Here is a 20,261-nt window from a genome sequence, read left to right as displayed (position 1 = left end):
GCGTTCAAGCCTTGCGGTGACGTCGAGTCTCAATGTGGGACTCTTCGGCTCCGGTGTACATGCAAACAAAGAAAGTGATGAAGATTAAAATAGTGGTATGATTCTTTTCATATATAAAAACGAGTAAACAAAGTGAGAAATGTTATCATTCAATTCCCAGCAACATATAAATCAGGGAAGACAATGCAAATGTATACATGACCAAGTACATAAGGCGATAACAATCAGTTTAGTTTCTCATCAAACACGACAAACGAGCAAACAAAGAAAGTTTCTGTGGACAAGCTTGATTCTTAATTTTTCACAAATAGCATTGTCAAATATCCATAGGCAATTTGTCCCTTTACTACGTTAGCTTTGACAGGATAGTTTCTCCAAGGAAAGTATCAAGGTGTAGGATTAATTGTGCAGCAGGTAACATATTAAAATGGCAGCAATACAACAACCATAAGTAGCATTTAGCAATTATGTTAGCAAAGAAAACCATTGCACATTCAAGAATTGTTCAAAGCAGGTATATATGCCCATCAATCTTGTTCAAGTATATACAAAGTGTATATGATGTAATGGGTAAAATTCCTTAGTTCATTTCAATGATTCGACTAGGCGAACAGAGATGAGACTGGTCAAAGTTGCCTAAAAACTAAACCGTGATTCTGAGAGAATAGCAGTAGCAAGATGTATTGAAAATCAACCAAAGTAAAAAAAAAACAGCAAAAAGAAGAATGACGATGCGGACAGTGATGAATAACAAGGGAAGCAGCAGATTGTTCGGTACAATTCAATAATCAACAAATGCAAAAGTTCTCAGCAATCCACATGAATTCTCACCAACAATTAAGTCAAGATTCTTTGGCGAATGGGGGGAAATAAAGAGCAGTCTATTTAACTGAAGACGAGAAGAGACTCAAATGAGAACAGGAATGCGAAGCTAAATACGTATGCATTCGAAGACTAAATCACGTTACCTAACAGCCCATACTTTGAATATCTTTTCAAACTAAATCATTTATGAACAGATGGAAAGAACAATAAAAGCTATAAATGATTCATGCTTCTCAATTTGCATACCAAAACTACGTAATACTAAGATGCTTATAAAATCAAATCGACCAAACCATGTTGCACTTTAAACAAATAGCAAACAAAGCTAACATTTAATTGAAATTATCAAGACAGCAGCAGAACTCTGAAATTTATATAGGCAGAAAGCAACAGCAACCTAGTACATGATTTCTAAAAATGAATTTAGTCCAAATGACGCAGGTGTTGACAAGAGCAAAGCTCGATGTCTACTTTCACAATACACCAATATAACAGATGTCCGGATATCAACACAAGCACCACCTATATGACATTAACACATTCCGAAGGCATGATTTTACACTAGAAACTCTAATTTCATTTCAAACAGGCAGGTTCATCAGTGAAAGAAAAAAAAAGGTTAAAGCTTAAGATTCACCGACCTTTTGTGGGTGCAGTGAAGTGGGCGTCGGGTCTCAAATCTACACTCGACTACGACGAACGATTCGAACCTCGGATTGAAACGAACCAGAAAGTTTTTCTTTGTCGGAAGTGTTCAAGAATAAGCTAAAGTGGTTTATCAAATCATATGAAATTTAGAGTAAGCTGCAGACTAACCAAAATCCCAATAGAAACAAAAATTGTACACTCTTTCTTTGAAAAGAATTGGTTATTTCAAAATGATCTTCAGATGCCAGTAATGACTACCAAAAGACCTCTCTCAAAATAAACCCGTAAGAGAGGTATTTATATGACGATTTTTTAGGGTTTGCTCGGCTCAAGCGGGATTTTTGAAAATTCGAAATTGAGTAAAAAGAGACCTGCTAATCCGAACGTTAAGGGCCTTTCACGTGATTTGTTTCAGATGTTTGCCCGAAATGGACCGAATTCCTCTGGTCTTTGAGGATGTGTTGTGTCTTAAACAAAAGAAATGAAATCCTCTGTAATTTCAATGACAGAACAACGACGTAAGGACAAGTTTTGCGTGGAAATGGAAAGACAAGGTCGTGTAAGGTTAAAAGAGGACTGTGATTTTGCTAAATGGAGGGGAGGAGAGGAAAGAAGAGAGAGGGAGTAGAGAGAGGAGTGCTGTGGCTGCTCTATCTCTTTTGTGAAGAAGAGATTTAGGGATTTGGTTGTAATGGGCCGCGGGTCGGGTGAGGAGTGGGCTGGTCGTGTGGGTAGTTTAGGAATTAATTGGGCTGGACCGGGTGAAAGGGAAAATGGGTTGTTGTGGTCCGAATTTTTGGATTGAAATATCTTTTCCCTTGTATTTCTTTTGGCTTCTAAATTAGATCAAATATATTATGTTGTAATAATAATAATAATAATAACCATAATAATAGATTTCGTAATTTAGCGTTAATATAGTAATCTTATCATTAGTACATAAAATATAAACAAAGCGATAATAGAGTAAAATATTACCTAAGTTATATCTTATAATCAATATATAATAAGTAAGTAGCGATGTACGACGTATTAATACTTAACACTATTAATATAATAGTAGAAATTATAATAAAGTAAAGGTAAAAATAAAATATTGATTTATTAATTGGAAAAAGGAGGGGCGAAATTGGGTGTCAACAGATGCCCCTCTTCGACCGGAGACGATGTAAGAGTTTTCGGGCGAAGAAGTTGACGTAGTAGCCAATTTTGTTCCGACCAACAAATTTGAACTTGGAATAACTTGAGAAAATGGTTTAGGAGAATTGGTGGAAAATATTATGAGATGGAAAGAATTATGGTGAGACCGGATATAGAAAGGGATACAAGATTGCGAAAAGAGTTGATTGAGTAGAGTTTTAGCGGCGGATATGAAAGAGAAATTAATCTACGTATCACGTGTTTGTGGACATAGGCGGAATTGAGTTCGAGAGTAGATCCGTGACCTTTGCTTGTGAGTTTGATATTCCTCTTCAGCAAATTTGCCCCAGTTCACTACGTAAGATAAAGTTTCACGTTGCGTTGCGTCTCTGTATGTAGGTTGTACTTTCTGTCAAAACTGAAATTCATGTCAAAATTAGTAATAAAGTCTGGGATAAAGTTGAAAATGTAAAACTTATAAAGAGTGTAAAATGATAATAAATATGAATGTGGGAATGAAGGCGAAGCCGTGTGGCTTATAATGAGGCAGTGTTGTCTCTGATTGTCTTCAGGGATTTGAATGTATGTGTGATGTGTATGCCGAGGATGTAATAATATCTCCAGTTGTATTTGGAAACTTTAATGATAATAATAAGGTCTCCGGTTGTCTTCCAAGACTCGATGATAAATGATGTCTGCGGAATTTAAGGTAAAGTCGTTAAAGTAGGTAAAGTAGATGATGAAGTAAAGAGTAAAGTAAGTATATAGCCGTCTGGCTTATGCAGGTGAGGCTGTGTAGTCATGTGATGTCTCTGGTTATTTCGGGGACTCGATGATATCTGTGAAATTAAGGTAAAGTTATTAAAGTGAATGATAATGTAATTGATGAAGTAGAAAGTGAAGTAAAAATGCAGTCGTCTGGCTTATGAAAATGAGGCTGTATAGACATATGACATCTCCGGTTGTTTTCGGAGACTTGATAAAGATTCCCGTAAAGCCCGGGGTAAAGTTGTTAAAGTAAGTAAAATGAATGATGTCTCCGGTTGTCTTTTGAGACTTTGATGTAGATTCCCGTAAAGTCCGGGGTAAAGTGGTTAAAGTTGGTAAAGTGAATGATAAAGTACACTCCTGTAAAGTTCAGGGTAAAGTTGTTTAAAGTAGGTAAAGTGAATGATAAAGTAGATTCCTGTAAAGTTCAGGGTAAAGTTGTTTAAAGTAGGTAAAGTGGATGAAGTCTCCGGTTGTCTTCGGAAACTTTTGATGAAAATTCTCGTAAAGTCCGGGGTACAGTCGTTAAAGTGAATGATGTCTCCGGTTGTCTTCAAAGACTCGATGCAAATTCTCGTAAAGTCCGGGTAAAGTGGTTAAAGTAGGTAAAAAGAATGATGTCTCCGGTTGTCTTCGGAGACTTAATGAAAATTCCCGTAAAGTCCGGGGTAAAGTGAATGATGTCTCTGGTTGTCTTCGAAGACTTGATGAAAATTCCCGTAAAGTCCGGGGTAAAGTGTTTAAAGTAAAGTGAATGATGTCTCCGGTTGTCTTCGGAGACTTGATGAAAATTCCCGTAAAGTCCGGGGTAAATTTGTTAAAGTAGGTAAAGTTAATGATGTCTCCGGTTGTCTTCGGAGATTTAATGAAAAATTCCCGTAAAGTTCGGGGTAAAGTCGTTAAAGTAGGTAAAGTAAATGATGTCTCCGGTTGTCTTCGGAGACTTGATGAAAATTCCCGTAAAGTCCGGGGTAAAGTTGTTAAAGTTGATAAAATGAATGATGAGAATGCAGCCATTTGGCTTATGCATATGAGGTTGTACAGCCGAATGATGCCCCGATTGTTTTCGGAGGCTTAATGATAATTCCTGTAAAGTTCAGGATGAAGTTGTTAAAGTTGGTAAAGTAAATGATAAAGTAATTGGTAAAGTAAAGTGATAATGTAGAGAGGGGAAAGTAATAGTGTAGCCGTTTGGCTACTGATGTTGATGAGATCGTGATAAGCCAATTTTATGACGTCTTCGGTGTAATCCTGATTTAATTCGCCTTCAGTCTCGACAACCTGTAAAAACAGGTATATAAAGTCTTAAAGTTATTGTGATAAAAAATAAAATAAAATTAAAGATAAAGTTGGGAATAAAGTTGTTTGCCTTTTAAGGCGAGGCCATAATGAGCCAGATGATGCTTTTGGTCGTGATCGATAGACTTGACTGTTGGTCTCGCGGTCTTTTGATTCCTCCACTCAAAGAAAAATTCTTAGTTTGGGAGGGGGAAGTTGATTCGTGTTGACTCGAAGCTTGACGTTGGTGGCGCTCCATTCATCTTGTTTGTTTGGATCTTGTGATCTCCGTTCAAGCTTCGGTAGATGAATAGTAGTGAAACGATTGAAAGAAAGTATTTCATTTGAAAGATATATATGTAAGTATATGTGTAAGGAAAGATATATACGTAAGTATATGTATATAAGGAAAGATATATATGTAAATATATGTATGTAAATTGTAAAAATATTTCTGCCAACTTCAGATTGTGACACTTCTAAAACAATTGAAAAGTCATTTGCCTATAATACTGTCACGACCCGACTAGGGGCCGTGACGAGTACCCGATACTTGTACCGAGCACCCCTTATCTATCGTTTTACCTTTACTTCTCAACGGGCCGTAGGAACTGTGCCATATATATTTTTTTTTCGTTACTGAACATTAACATTAGTTGCATCATCGTAAACATAGACTAGTAAACTTTGCTATCACGTTATACGGCGACGTGAACATTCCAAAATACAACACATCTAACTGTACATATCTGTCTACGAGCCTCTAGACATAGTACACATATACATAGAAAGGGGCCGAGTACTGTCGTGCCCGAGTATATACACAAAATAGTACCAAGGAACTGGGGCTCCGGAACAACTGGAGCGCTGTCAAATGCCGCTGGTAGAACTCCTAAGAATCAAACCCGCCTGTCTGCTGACCTGCGCGGCATGAAACGCAACGTCCACAAGAAGGGACGTCAGTACGAATAGTGTACCGAGTATGTAAGGCATAAAAGATAATACAAGCAGGAACATAGAGTACGATTAACAATATCATGAGGTCCTAGGACATATAATGAGGCTAGAAAGTGACCTGTACGTAGGAACGCCCCTTTCAGGCCGGATACCGTGCATGCTTGTCTTTCCCTTTTTAAAACGTTCCTTTTTCATAGGCATATAAAATAGGGTTTATATCGTGTCGTGTTTTATCATATTATATCCTATCATCTCATAGCGTGTCGTATCATATCATGTCGTAGCATATCATATGATAGTATATTATGTCATAGCGTATCATGTCATAGCATAGCGTGTCATAGCGTATCATGTCATAGCATAGCGTGTCATAGCGTATCATATCATAGCATAGCATGTCATAGCGTATCATGTTATAGCATAGCATGTAATGTCATAGCATAGCACCGAACAATGTCGGCTCGCCCACATAGCGCCGAAATACCGGCTCGCCCATATATCCCGCGTCCAGGATGATAAGCCAGCTGACCAGGTGGCAATGAAACATGTTTCCTTTCCCATTCCCCCGTGTATCCCTTCCCCCCATCCCATGTTCATATACATATCTTAAATACATATACATATTTTATATACATTTACATATCTTATATACATATACATATTTTTTTATACATATACATATCTTATATACATATACATATTTCCATTAGAATGGTACAGTACTTATCGTTTGATAATCGGAACGAGGATCAAAGGTTTCCTTTGGATTCTACTCCAAAATAAGTCAAACGGAGCAATAGGGAAAATCCGGGAACAATGGGCCCACCTCGGGTCAAATGAGGCGGCGTACCAAATTTACGTACATTATATTTCATGACGTCACTTGTGAGGGTTTTAAGGTAGTCGGGTCATATTTATGCCAGTTCCAGATGTTTAGGAAGTTTTTCCAATATTTTACACAATTTCTAATTCAATTCTACTGAATGAAAAAGGGGAAACTTTAGGTGCGGATTCCGGAGAATGGAGTTGTCCCCGAGGCTCGTATCCAACTTATTACGTCTAAGACATGCCATAGAAGGAAGGGTGAAGCCTTACATACCTTTTCCGCTTCATACACGTCTCCAAAATCAAGTTTCAAATTCGCCAAAATCTACAATTTGGTCACAATTACCAAATGTTAATTGTAAGGCTTTAAGATTTCAATCTTAACCAATACTTGTCTACAAAAATTTGGGCAGCATCTCCCCTATAAATACACCATCCCCAAAATTCAACTTAGCCAATTTTTAATCAATATCAATCCGGGAATTCAACCCGGCCAAACTATCAACATAATGACAACAACCATGACTACAAAACACAATATAACACAACTAGTCTTCTTTCCAACATAATGCAATAGTTTTCATTCCAACTTCACATTTCCAAACCAATCTCAATGTTTTTACATTCATTACTAATCAAGATCATTACAATATAATTCGGAAGCATTTCATATCATTTCTACCAAATATTCACAAGATATACAAAATATACAAACTTTCCACCAAAACCATAATCCATCCAAAACTTCAAATTTTCAATCTACATATTCATAACATATTTCCATCTTCCAATTTCATCAACCATAATCATAATTCACATCTTAACAACTTCATTTCCATAATATCACAAAATCATTCCAAAGTGACATAATCTTCTACATTCCATATTTCCAACTTCCACCAAATTTATTCAACTTTTATTTCCAATATAAATTTCACCATAACCACAACTAGAATACAACATAAAATTCAACTCATATTATTTATACAACAATATACATATGTGTCCACTTACATATATGCACACCCACTTTGTAAACTTCCATAATTCCATAAATTCTACTCATTTCTACATACTACAACATAAACCAACCTTCATAACATAATAAAAAGGGATTAATTCTTACCTTTTTCTACAATCTTCTTCACTTGACCAAGTTGTCAACTTGAAGAAACAAGTGCTCTTTCTTCCAAAATAATTACACCAAGTTGTAAAGGACCCTCGAATTAGTAGAAAATGATTTTTGAAAAAAAAAAATTTTTTTTTTTTTTTTTTTTTTTGGTCTAGAGCTTGGCCGAAAATGGCCTTCTTATTTTTGCTCTTCTTTCTCTTGTTTTTCTTGCTCTCTTATTTTCTTGAACCTTCTAAGGATTATGACCTCTTTATATTAATTTAGCACATGGAGAATTAATTAAATCAAGTGGGCTTGGACATACATGGCCGGCCACCCCATCACAGTTGGGCCTGATTTTTCTCTTCATTTACTCGGGGCCAACCCGGTTGGTCCCGAGTTGGGCCTAGCCCACTGACCTGTCGACCTTAAAACGTCCATATCTCCTTGTACCGATGTCACCTTGGAACCCACGACCTATGGTTGGAAAGCTAATTCAATTATCTACAACTTCTATTTCTTGGTAGTTTTCCAAATTCCAAATTTATAATACCGTTTTTGCCCCCCAAAGTCAGGTCACCTGAAAACATTTTCTTAAAAATATTCGTTCGGAGGACTTCCACTTTGATTTGGCCCAAGGGTCCTTCTTGAGTTGTGTTTAACTTCACATATGTGATTCATATGACTTGTCACATGTTCCAAAAAAAATCTTGACGTGTGGGCCCCACCTCAGCTTACAAATAATTCGACGTTAAAAAATACGGGATATAACAAATACTTCCTGTCTGGTAGCCTTAACCTTGTCGATGTCCGACTCTTCTCTTGTCTAATCTTTCAAAATATGCCTAGTTTTGACCTCGTGAAATTATACTAAACTTATGTTGTGGTGTGATCGAACCTTATATAGGTTGCCTACGTATCCCGGCAAGGGAATCAGGTCAGAACGTAGTTCGTAAGTACATAAATGTGATTTGTAATTTTAATAAAAGGACCGAAACCGATGTGGATTGCCTACGTATCCCACCAAGGGAATCAGGTCAGCGTAGTTCTGTTATGTAAATGGTAAAAAGTTTGTTGGATTTCTACCTAAATACGACTGTCCGTATGTTGAAAGTCTACGAATCCCGCCTAGGGAATCAGGCCATGCATAATTCTCCTTGTATAAGGATTTTTGGATTTTTCTGTTATAATGCAATCGAACCCTATGTGGGCTGCCTACGTATCCCACCACGGGAATCAGGTCAGTGTAGTTCGTACTACGTTAAAGGAAAGGTTGCAAACTAGGAAATCTAATGTCGTCTTTTAATGTCTTCTTTGACTTGATAGCCTTCATGTTGATGTCATTTTCTATCGGCTATTTCAGTTTCTTCCAAGTGGAATCTTGTCTTGTCCTCTAGTTTTCTTTGTTACTCTCTCGAGACGTATGCTGTCTATTCGTTCATTTTATGTCACAATCATAGAGTTGGCAGATTTGATAAATAAAATAGAAAATAACAATAATAGATGATTAAGGAAAATCAGAAATGCATTCATAGATTTTGCAATTTAACTTCCAAAAGATGAGGCAAAGCAACAAAAGTTTTGGGGCACGATTTAAGCCTCAATTTTAAAATCGTGCTATCTCAAAAGGTTCACTACATGTTCAAATCTACCAATACTCCCAGCGAACCAGGGACGGAGTACAAGTCCAATTCTTCAGAGTTTCTCCTGGTTCGGCACCCTGGATGGTCGGTGTCTCGGTGTTGTGAGTGGTTGTAGTAGCAATCTCCATTGGTGTTTGACTCTGGACTGTTCCCACGGGAGCAACAAAAGTTGATGACATGCCCCTTTCCATCTTTCCAATTGGCGTAATGGCCTCTTTCAGATTCTTATCTTCTTCGACAGTTATCATGTTCACGTTAGCATTTTCGTGAGTAGGCAAAGGGTTGTTGTCCACATTGGGCCTAGGTCCAGTGAGCTGGACCGCTCCTTCCTTAATCAAGACTTTGATTTTGTTTTTAAGCCCATAGCAATCTTCAGTGTCGTGCCCAACAACTCCAGAATGGTATGCGCAACGCTTGGAACCATCAAACCATCTTGGAATAGGATCGGGAATTTTCCCTTCAATCGGTTGTATCACGCCGGCTGCTTTCATTCTTTCAAACAATTGAGCCAAGGGTTCAGCGAACCGAGTGTAATTACGGGTGTTTTTGATATCAGGGTTTGGACGGGCTTTAGGTGTGATATGTGGTCGATTTTGGTAAGTGGGAGCTTGAACAGATTGATATGGACGTGGGTTTTGATAGTGAGGTTCTCGGGGTTGGTAGTGATTTGCTTGGGCGTTGTAGACAGGGTAAGGAGATAGTGGAGCTTGGTAGGGTTCAGCGTAGTAGTAAGGGTAGAAAGGTTGTTGTGGATGGTTAAAGTACGTGACGGCTTGGCTTGGCTTGGCTTATGTCCTTGGACATTCATGACTGCAGCGACATCTTCTTTCTTCTTTTTGGTCCCACTAATAGAACCAGATTGAATAGCTTTGTTTACTGCTTGCAGAGCAGTAAGATCCTAAATCTTCCCTAATTTAATTCCCTCTTCCAAGGCTTCTCCCATTCGGACAACTTCTGTGAATTTTTGTCCCATCATACCTATCATTTTCTCATAAAATATGCCAGCTTGGCATTCAATAAAGGTATCAGTCATTTCTCTGTCGTTCATCGGAGGTTGAACCCTGGCTGCTTCTGACCTCCAACGCAACGCATATTCGCGGAACGATTCAGTTGATTTCTTAGTTAACTTAGTCATGTAGACTCTATCCGGTATGATGTCGGTGTTAAAGCTGAATTGTCCGTAAAGTCTTGTGCCATATCACTCCAACCACGCCACTTGCGAACGTCTTGTTGTGTATACCAGGTAAGAGCCTCACCAGATAAGCTTCTGATGAATAGCTTCATCCTTATATTCTGGTCTCTACCTACTCCAACTAGCATGTCGCAGTAAGCCCTTAAGTGTGTATGGGGGTCGCCGGTTCCATTGAAAGTATCAAATTTCGGTGGTTTGTAGGCTGCGGGTAAGTCAACCTCTGGCTGAACACACAGATCTTAGTATTCTACACTCTTACTTCCCCTGGCAACTTGAAGGTTTCTCATTGCCTCTTTCAGACTGTGGATTTCTTTTAGCAACATATCATCCGCCCTCGCTTTTGCCTCATTTTCCATTTCCTCGTATTGATCTACCTCGGGCTGGAACCTGATCGTTACTGGATTGGTGAAGGCTTGTGTTTCCGCTGCATATACCGGAGGAACATATTGCGCATTGGGAGTGGCAAAATGTGCCCCTTGTATATGCTGGGTTGGATAAGTTTGGACAGTGGGAGTGTTTTGGACTGGAGGTGGTGTGTTATAAATGGTGTTTGTAGGTAGTTGGTTTGGTGGGTTTAGAAGAGTAGTTATAGGTGGTGGATTAGTATTGGTGGGTAAAGGAATGTAAGGAGTGTGAACTTGTGATTGATTTGGTGGGTTGACGGGTGGTGGATTTGGAGTAGCATAGGTAGCGTAGGTGGGTGGTTGACTTTGTGGAGGCGTATAGGTAGTGTAGGTGGGTGGTTGACTTTGTGGAGGAGTATAGACCGATGACGAATTTGGTTGGTTTGCGAGGGTGATTGGAGGAATGTTATTGTTGGTAGGTGCATTATTTTGTGGAGGAAAATGTTCAGGAACTGGGGATTCGCGTGATGGAAAACGAGGTGGGTTTGGTGCGACATTTCTAGGTTCAGGAGGTGGACTTTGGAGTGCAACGGACAAATTTGTCAGGTCCCTAACCCAATTTAGCTCTCCACGTAGGTCTTCGATCTCTTGAGTCAGGCGGGCGATATGTTCATCATGTTGAATTGTAGTCATATGTTCGGAAGTCTCGGGGGGATCACTAGAAATCACGATGTTTTCCAAACCAGTTGAAATAGTTGCGGCCAGATCAGACATAATGATTTCTTTTCCTTGAACAACCTAACTACGACGAGGTAACGATGACGTCTTTGACCTTGTGCGGTAAGGGTGATCGGCCAGCTCGAATGTCAACACGAATCAACTCTTTTGGGAATAAAAATAAAATAAAAAGGAAACATAAAAAAAATGCAAATGACATTAGCACATCTAGGCGAAGTCATGATCACGTAAAGTCAAGTAAGTCATGTAGCAAATAAATCATCAATTAAAGTCAAACAAGTAGTCAAACAAATGTACATGGGTATATCAAACAATAACGCGTCCTAATATGCATGTGACCTCTTTGTGCCAGAGGTAGGCCTAACGTTCGTTTGAAGGGTAAAGTGTGCCATAATACGTCATCCCATTGCTTTGCTTAATTAAACAAATTCTATTTCCCAAGATAAAATACAAAAGTGAAGGTAATATTTATTACATATCAAATGAGTACAAAATAAAATGTTTCCTAATCTAAGTAAAGTAAATACAATTTCCTATGTCTAAATTTCAGCTCCATTTTGTGACGTCCTTGGTTTTCGTCAATTGTCGATCACAAATGTACTCCAATGCAAATCCATACCTGTCATAGAAACGTTAGTCATCCCTCCCTCTTAAAGTTTAGTTAATTAAATCAAATAGTCAATATTTTAGGCACAGTTATCCCTCAAACATGCACATAAAGTATGATTATTGTCACTTGGGGTCGTGAACCCACTTGGACGTTTGGGTAAAGTCATCTAATGGGTTTAATACACCAAGGGTATTAAACCTCCTAGGTCATGAAATGTATGCTCCTAATAAAGGGTGTTGGTTTAGCTCTATCTTAGGCTGACTAAGAGTTGGCTTCCTATGACACGAGGTTCCCCCAAGTGGACAACTTGGGAGTGGAAAGTCCATGGCTGTCGACTGCACCGCCGATCGACTAAATCCACAAGATCAATCCAACTAAAGGCTGATTTTGTAGTGCACGGCCGCGAACCGCGAAACCGCTTTAAGTGTGTGAATTTGTGTGAATTTTCCAGGAGTGGAGGAAAGTGATACGGAATGACAGTTTATCAAAGCAGTAACATTTAAACAGTTTATATCAAACAAACAACTAATCAGGCAAGCAATTTATAGCATGTAAAACAGTTTAGGCAAATAAAGTAACTAAATTAGCACACAAAGCCTAATTTAATCTAAGTCCGTTATGGTTAGAACCTAGGTGGTCCCCAGCAGAGTCGCAAAGCTGTTATACCCTATTTTAACCGGGCTCAAAATAGTTTATAACATTCCGGTAATTCCGGGGTTATTTAAAGTTAGGGGAGTCGCCACCTAATTATTTACGGTGAATTAGGGCACCTAAGGTTAATTAAAGTTATTTTTAAAGTTTACTCCGTTTTAAGTCTACGAAACCGAAAAGATCTGAGTAAGGGTTCAACTAACCTAGAGGGAAGGTATTAGGCATCCTCTAAATTCCATTAATAATGGTTAATCCGATCGGACTTAAGATTCATTAGTCTATATGCTGGTGTAATATGTAAAAATATATAAGCATTTTTAAGATTCTAGTACTGGGAGTAAAGTGATTAAACGAAACTAAATTTAAGAGTTTGAAATACTACATACATGGATGATAAAACACGCTAATCAAGTGTGCAATAGTTGTGCAAAAAAATTAGAGTTAGGGAAGATATTTGTATATTTCAAAAGAGAAAAAAAAACTGAAGATGGAAAAGAAACATGTAAAAGAGTGGCCTTCATTAGAGAATAACCTACACATAAAAGAAGATCTTACAGTGCACGTCACAGAGACTCAAGACAGCAATTACAGGCTTATTTTAATTTAAGGGTAGAAGTCCTAGAAGACAACAGAGGCAATTAAATGTAGAAATTTCTAAAAAAAAAAAAAACTTGTTAGATAGGAACACTATAATTTAAGTAATTAACCTGATCGACCAATAATGCTTGAACTTTTCCTATTTATAGGATTGTAAGAAAAAGTGTCACGTGAAAATCATTAGATTCCAGACCATCCCTAAAGACCCCGTTTAGTATTTATTCTAATCAATACATCATGGATGATGTCATGGCTATCTTAAACTGCGCACTTTACCATCGCATTTTAGGTAATTGCCACAACATACATTCGGGCATATGAGAGGCATGTAGACTTATACCAAGAAATAGAAATCACAGAGAGCCACATAATTCATCTAGGAAAAGAGTGATGCAAACTTCAAGCAAAGTCACAAAAGCAAACAGAAAACTAGCCACGGTAAAACAACTGAAAGAATCTATCGAGTATGATGTCCAGAGTAAGCAACTAAAGGAAGAGTATAGTCGGATGTTTGTCGTTTCATCTCGCCTCTTCTTCGAGTCCTATTCGAATGAGTTTTTGAGAAAGAATGAGAGATATGAGTGATATAGTGGAGGCGCGTTCAAGCCTTGCGGTGACGTCGAGTCTCAATGTGGGACTCTTCGGCTCCGGTGTACATGCAAACAAAGAAAGTGATGAAGATTAAAATAGTGGTATGATTCTTTTCATATATAAAAACGAGTAACCAAAGTGAGAAATGTTATCATTCAATTCCCAGCAACATATAAATCAGGGAAGACAATGCAAATGTATACATTACCAAGTACATAAGGCGAGAACAATCAGTTTAGTTTCTCATCAAACATGACAAGCGAGCAAACAAAGAAAGTTTCTGTGGACAAGCTTGATTCTTAATTTTTCACAAATAACATTGTCAAATATCCATAGGCAGTTTGTCCCTTTACTACGTTAGCTTTGACAGGATAGTTTCTCCAAGGAAAGTATCAAGGTGTAGGATTAATTGTGCAGCAGGTAACATATTAAAATGGCAGCAATACAACAACCATAAGTAGCATTTAGCAATTATGTTAGCAAAGAAAACCATTGCACACTCAAGAATTGTTCAAAGCAGGTATATATGCCCATCAATATTGTTCAAGTATATGGTCTTGGTCTTGGTCACTACCCAGTGTAATCCCACAATAGTGGGGTCTGGGGAGGGTAAGATGTACGCAGCCTTACCCCTACCTGGGTAGGGAGGCTGTTTCCGATTGACCCTCGGCAACCCTCCTCCTTTATCCGGGCTTGGGACCGGCAATGTGAGCGAGCTCACACAGGCGGAGTTAATCTTGTTCAATTATATACAAAGTGTATATGATGTAATGGGTAAAATTCCTTAGTTCATTTCAATGATTCGACTAGGCGAACAGAGATGAGACTGGTCAAAGTGACAGCCCATACTTTGAATATCTTTTCAAACTAAATCATTTATGAACAGATGGAAAGAACAATAAAAGCTATAAATGATTCATGCTTCTCAATTTGCATACCAAAACTACGTAATACTTAGATGTTTATAAAATCAAATCGACCAAACCATGTTGCACTTTAAACAAATAGCAAACAAAGCTAACATTTAATTGAAATTATCAAGACAGTAGCTGAACTCTGAAATTTATATAGGCAGAAAGGAACAACAACCTAGTACATGATTTCTAAAAATGAATTTTGTCCAAATGACGCAGGTGTCGACAAGAGCAAAGCTCGATGTCTACTTTCACAATACACCAATATAACAGATGTCCGGATATCAACACAAGCACCACCTATATGACATTAACACATTCCGAAGGCATGATTTTACACTAGAAACTCTAATTTCATTTCAAATAGGCAGATTCATCAGTGAAAAAAAAAGGGTTAAAGCTTAAGATTCATCGACCTTTTGTGGGTGCAGTGAAGTGGGCGTCGGGTCTCGAATCTACACTCGACTACGACGAATGATTCGAACCTCGGATTGAAACGAACCAGAAAGTTTTTCTTTGTCGGAAGTGTTCAAGAATAAGCTAAAGTGGCTTATCAAATCATATGAAATTTAGAGTAAGCTGCAGACTAACCAAAATCCCAATAGAAACAGAAACAGTACACTCTTTCTTTGAAAAGAATTGTTTATTTCAAAATGATCTTCAGATACCAGTAATGACTACCAAAAGACCTCTCTCAAAATAAACCCGTAAGAGGGGTATTTATATGACGATTTTTTAGGGTTTTCTCGGCTCGAGCGGGATTTTTGAAAATTCAAAATTGAGTCAAAAGATACTTGCTGATCCGAACGTTAAGGGCCTTTCACGTGATTTGTTTAAGATGTTTTCCCGAAATGGACCGAATTCCTCTGGTCTTTGAGGATGTGTTGTGTCTTAAACAAAACAAATGAATTCCTCTGTCATTTCAATGACAGAACAACGACGTGAGGACAAGTTTTGCGTGGAAATGGAAAGACAAGGTCGTGTAAGGTTAAAAGAGGACTGTGGTTTTGCTAAATGGAGGGGAAGAGAGGAAAGAAGAGAGAGGAGTGTTGCGGCTGCTCTATCTCTTTTGTGAAGAAGAGATTTAGGGATTTGGTTGTAATGGGCCGCGGGTCGGGTGAGGAGTGGGCTGGTCGTGTGGGTAGTTTAGGAATTAATTGGGCTGGACCGGGTGAAAGGGAAAATGGGTTGTTGTGGTCCGAATTTTGGGATTGAAATATCTTTTCCCTTGTATTTCTTTTGGCTTCTAAATTAGATCAAATATATTATGTAGTAATAATAATAATAATAATAATAACCATAATAATAGATTTCGTAATTTAGTGTTAATATAGTAATCTTATCATTAGTACATAAAATATAAACAAAGCGATAATAGAGTAAAATATTACCTAAGTTATATCTTATAATCACTATATAATAAGTAAGTAGCGATGTACGACGTATTAATACTTAACACTATTAATATAGTAGTAGAAATTATAATAAAGTAAAGGTAAAAATAAAATATTAATTTATTAATTGGAAAAAGAAGGGGCGAAATTGGGTGTCAACACTCCCACCAAATTTCCATGCTTGTCAAAGCCTTGAAGTCTGCTGCTCCAAATTCATGCATTGAGTACATAATTTTCCCACTCTTTTTGGACTTGATTGCAGTCTCAACCTTTTTCTTTCTTTGGGCATGTACAGGCTTGAAAATGTCCACCTTCTTTAGCACTTTTGGCCCAACATCAAGAAGAGGAGTCTCAATTGACTTACTGGGAGTAGCAACAGATTTTCTTGATCTAACTGATGCAAGTGTCTTGGCAATTACTTTTCCCCTCCTCCGAACATGAACAGGAGTATAAGGTGAGGAAAAATTCTTTGATGGATTGATACCCCTCTTGGATATCAACCTCTGGATAGAAGTGTTTGTGGCTTCTTGGGCCTTCACCTATTCCTCCACCTTTCTAATCAACTTATCAATTTTGTCCTTGCAAGTGGTGCACTCACAAGCACATGATGGCACCTTAGAGGTACCGGCACCAACATCAGAAAATCTTCTATCAATCAATCCACCACCACTAAAATTACCACCAAATCCGGAAAAATCACTAAATCCAGCAACTGAAGTAAATCCACCAATATTAGCATCATCATCTCTTAATTTTTCCCCAGCAATACTTGCTGGGACATCATCACTGTTACGCTCAAATTACACCTATTAATGGTATAACGCGGACGTTGTCAAATACAGTAATCCAACAAGGTTGGGGTCGAATCCCACAGGGAATATGGTGTGAAAAGGTTACTAAAGTCGTAGGATGCTAAGTTCTAGGTCTAATGTCTTAATCCGATGATTTTGGTAAAAGTTGGTTTTTCTATAACTAATTGCTATTTATTGCTTTGGTAGAAATTTATGGTAAAAGAAACTAAGGTTGTGTCCCCGTTAGATAGAGTGTGTGATCATGGGTATTGATCTTGATATACTTATAATGGATCATTATATGAATGCACTTAATCTCTATGTGAATCTCTACTATTTCCCAATAAATAAAGATTATGTCTTTCTATGATTTTCTCAAATATAAGAAAGTAGCCATGAAGAACGATTAATCATGCCAAGTAAATTCTTATTATTCCTAAGTGAATTTATTAAACAGAGTTTAAAGCTTTGAGTTCTTGTTAGTTATTCTTACCAACCCTAATTATTTTCCCAAATAAATCAAGTTTTATGGCTTTAATCAATGTTTGCAACCATTAATTATGAATGAAGAATGAAGAATAACTAAACCCTAATAATCCATTATGTGTATATCAATCACAAACCCAATCACAAAACACCCATCATTGGGTTCACAACCCTAGTAAGGGAATTTAGCTACTCATGACAAAGAACAAGAAATTGAAGAATTCATAATTGCTTACTTTGGAAGAAAAGATGAATTAATAATACTTGAATTGATGTTTGAATCTTCAAAAAACTAGAGAGTATTTAATGTTCTAAGTCAAGAGACAAAAATATAATAACTGATATCTATTAAAAACCCTACAATGACTATTTATATGTTTTGAAAACATAAAAGTTACAGATTTGCACTTTGGTCCCGTCGTCACGAAATACGGTCCGTAAAGTGAAATACGGACCGTAAATCAGTTTACGACCAGGTCGTCCTTCTACTTGTGATCAACTTCCGTCTTTTGAAATACGGACCGTAAAGTGGTTTACGACCCGTAAACTGCCTGGTCGTCTTTTAACTTCCAAAACTCAGACTTTCTGCCAAATGCTCGAATGGTTAAACACGTGTTGGAATACGGACCGTAAACTGAAATACGGTCCGTAAACTGAGCTCGTAAATCACCATGTTCTCAGCCTGCCTTTCTGTTTTGTTTATTCTTTAATACGACCTGGAATACGGCCCGTATTGTAGAATACGGACCGTAAACTGAGTTTACGACCTGGTTCTGCACTTTCAACTGTTGTCATGCCAAATCTGTCCCGTCACTTGAAAACACTAAAAATCACGTAAAATCACATAGACTTGCTTAAAAACAAGTAAAACTTATAGCAGAAAAGCATCGATTCGTGGCGTAAAATCACGCCACATCAATCCCTGACACCACCACCACCAACAACAACATCAACAGGCTGAACAACACCACTAACAGCATCAGCACCACCAACAACATCAACAACAACATCTCCACCAGCACCAACAACAGCATCACCACCAGCAACATGACCACCACCACCAGCAACAACATCATCAACCCTAGTGATGCCTCTCATTCTAGCCAATTTCCCTTTGAACCCATCGATCAATCTGTCAGGCACAGATTCTATGGGCACAAAGGTGACAAGGTATGACATCTCCAACTCTCTTATTGTTGGGACAAGCCATGGGTTCACAACCCACAACAAGAAAGTAGATATATCAAAATGATGCTAAATCATAAAAAGCAAAACTATTTAAAACAAGTTATCAGGTTGTTGCAAAAGGTTACACATTGTCCAACAGATAGGTAACTTAGGTAACTTGTTGCAACAGGTATCTCATCTGTTGGATATTTTCCAATAGATGGGTAACTTGTTGCAGCAGGTTGCTTATCTGTTGGATATTGTCCAACAGATTAATAATTTGTTGCAACAAATTATTGTACTTGTTGTAAAAACTTACTGTAACAGATTCAAAAGTTACAAAATTAGTAAATAAAGTGATCTGTTGTAACAACTGTGGTACTTGTTGGAAATTGTCCGACAGATTGGTAAGTTGTTGCAGCAGGTTTATCATCTGTTGGACATTTTCCAACAGATGGGTAACTTGTTGCACCAGGTTACTTATCTGTTGTAAAAAACTAGTTGCATGTCATAACAAATTCATCTGTTGTGTAACTTGTTGCAACAAGTTAATCATATGTTAGGCAATGTTCAACAGATGCATAACTTTTTGCAACAGATGCATGTGTTGTTGCAGTAGATTACAAAAGCTGTTGCAATAACTAGTCATCTGTTGTGTTCTAATGCTTACAGCTTCCTGGCAGTGAGCCATCTAATAATTTTTGGATAGGTAACTTCTTCAGAGTATTCCTTGACTTGATGCCTGAGGTGAGGAATTGCTTCAAATTCCCAAGCCTAGAAAAAAAGATGCCATCGAAAATCAAAATAGTGATTGAAATAAAAAAAAAAAGATAAAACATTGAAGAAAATTTACCATGAAAGCCCAAGGGAAGCCATATAGGTTTTGTGTCTTCCCCGTTGGCTTCAAATCTTTCATCAAATATTCAACAGTCAAGCTAAAGCTTTTAAAACCCTAGGCATAGTTGTTGAAGGCATCATAGTCCTCAGTAAGTTTAATCAATCCAAGAGATACATTGTTGTTTACGTCTCTTGCCCAAAGAACACTGTGCACAAACCAAACTAAGCATAGTACCTCCTTGTGCTTTTTTGAGAAAGTTTTGGACTCCAAATCTTGCAACAATTTCTTTTGAATGTAGCTCTTTCCCACTAAGTTTACCAAAGAGACATAATTCTTAGCTTTGGAATCCTTTGCTTTCTTGGCTGCCTTGGGAGTCCGGGCTGGCTTGGTTAATACAACAGTAGGAAGAGGCTCACAAGGATAATATCTCAATCCGGTAACTATGGCAAACTCTTTCATGCCAAAACAAACCGGCATGCCACAGTAATTGATCCAAACCTCATCCTTTCTATCACAAATAATCCTATGCCTCAAAAGCTCAGAAACCATTGTCATTTGAAATCGGGCACGGGTATCTTCAGGCAAATCTAAATAAAGCCCAAAGAAGCTAGCCCTAAATAAATTCTCTAACCCCTGCTGCCGGAGAATGCCCCTGAAGGTGTCAAAGCCCTTGCCTATGCTTGATCTAATCACAAAATCACCGCACAAATCATTATTTCCATTTAGCGGCATCATCACGTCGTACTTTTCAAT

This window comes from Lycium barbarum, chromosome 2, assembly GCF_019175385.1.
Source record: "Lycium barbarum isolate Lr01 chromosome 2, ASM1917538v2, whole genome shotgun sequence".
Classification (NCBI taxonomy): domain Eukaryota; kingdom Viridiplantae; phylum Streptophyta; class Magnoliopsida; order Solanales; family Solanaceae; genus Lycium; species Lycium barbarum.
Note: the sequence above shows the minus strand (reverse complement) of the source record.